At 42.9% G+C, this 1479-nt stretch overlaps 1 non-coding gene across 1 annotated transcript; it reads left to right on the top strand.

Annotated features, from left to right (window-relative positions):
- Positions 1-1065: 1065 nt before the first annotated feature.
- Positions 1066-1138, top strand: Trnav-aac. Its single transcript has one exon. It is a non-coding gene; the product is annotated as a tRNA-Val (tRNA).
- The last annotated feature ends 341 nt before the right edge of the window (positions 1139-1479 follow it).

The raw sequence follows: 1479 nt of genomic DNA, 5'->3' as shown, positions 1-1479 counted from the left end.
CCACCTGTAATCCCAGCACCAAATCAGAAGGATCAAGAGTTCAAGGCCAGCCTTGGCTACATGATACCCTGGCTCAGAGAAAAAAAAGTTCTTTTCTTCTAGTTATCTAGACATACTTCTCCTAGTTTGGTATGATCCTTACACCCACTATTCAAAGAAACAGAGTCCTAGGTAGGAAGATGTTAATTAATATTGACCTTTCTAAATAGAATTCAACCTTGGTGCCATCGCTGGACAAGGAAATAGCTGAAGAGTGGTAAATACTATGCAGCCATGAAAAGTAGCGGAGTACATGCAACTTAGAAAGTCCAAAAACAACATCACAGAGTAAGAGTCCCCCATACTCACGATCTCTGGGCTTCTGGTGCTTTTACTCCTACTTTGTCATCCTTCAGGTTTGTGTGTCGGCGATGATTTTCAACACTTCTAATGTTCTGCATACTGCAGTGTGGCGCAAAGACAGAGCAAAGGCTCTGTTCAATTTGCCATCAGTATAGTTAGGTTTAGTCTGCTTCACTGTGTGATTATCCATCACTGGGGAACAAAGATGTGATCAAATGGTGCTGTAATATACACATATTTATCATCAGAGCATAGATATTTGTTTATTCATAATTGCTCATACTGGATAAAGTTTTCCTGTCCTGACTTGAGACTTCTCAAACACACTCAAGCAACTTATCTCTTACATCCTCTTTGCAAACAGTACCGTGGCCTTTTGTGTCAATAGTCAAGAAAGCATCTTCCTAAGAGGTTCTTGAAAATGTTGGAATGAAAACTCAGTCTGGTGTCTTAGTCTAAGTATGGGTAGGTAAGATAGGCTCATTCAAGCAGAGAAAGGCGCATGCAATGCGTAAAAAGATTTCTTTAAGTAAAATTTGCTAGGAGTCGACTTGAGTTTCTCTGCCTGGAGTTCGTGTAGAAGGAATTGAAGCTGCACAGGAGCTTTACGGGTTTCACGGTTAGTTTTGGGGCTTTCATCTAAGCCGTTGAATTTAAAAATCAAAAGTATGTAAATAGTAGGGTCTTTCTTTAACTCAGAAAAGCAGGGCACAGCATGCAGGTGTTTCCGTAGTGTAGTGGTTATCACGTTCGCCTAACACGCGAAAGGTCCCCGGTTCGAAACCGGGCGGAAACATACGAGAGCTTGTTTTCTTCTTAAATCAAAGACTGCCAAATAAAAAGATAGCAGAAACGCAGCGTAGGTGTTTTGTCCTAGTAGAGAGGGTGGCTCACTCACAAAGATGAGCAGACAACGGGAGGCGAAAGAGCGCTGGCGACCAGTGCACTGTCTCCAGATTTCTTCCAGTCATTTTCAGGGTTGTTTCTATTCTCAGGCCTCCATGCTGTCTTTTGAAAGCCTCAAAACAGTCTGGCCTGGAATTCACTCTGCAGTCCAGGGGAGCCTTAAATGAGCGGCAACCCTCCTCCTGCCTCAGCTTCCTAAAGTGCTAGGATTGCATATAGGAGTAACCACGC

This window comes from Mus pahari, chromosome 16, assembly GCF_900095145.1.
Source record: "Mus pahari chromosome 16, PAHARI_EIJ_v1.1, whole genome shotgun sequence".
Lineage (NCBI taxonomy): Eukaryota > Metazoa > Chordata > Mammalia > Rodentia > Muridae > Mus > Mus pahari.
This window is presented reverse-complemented; position numbering and strand designations above follow the sequence as displayed.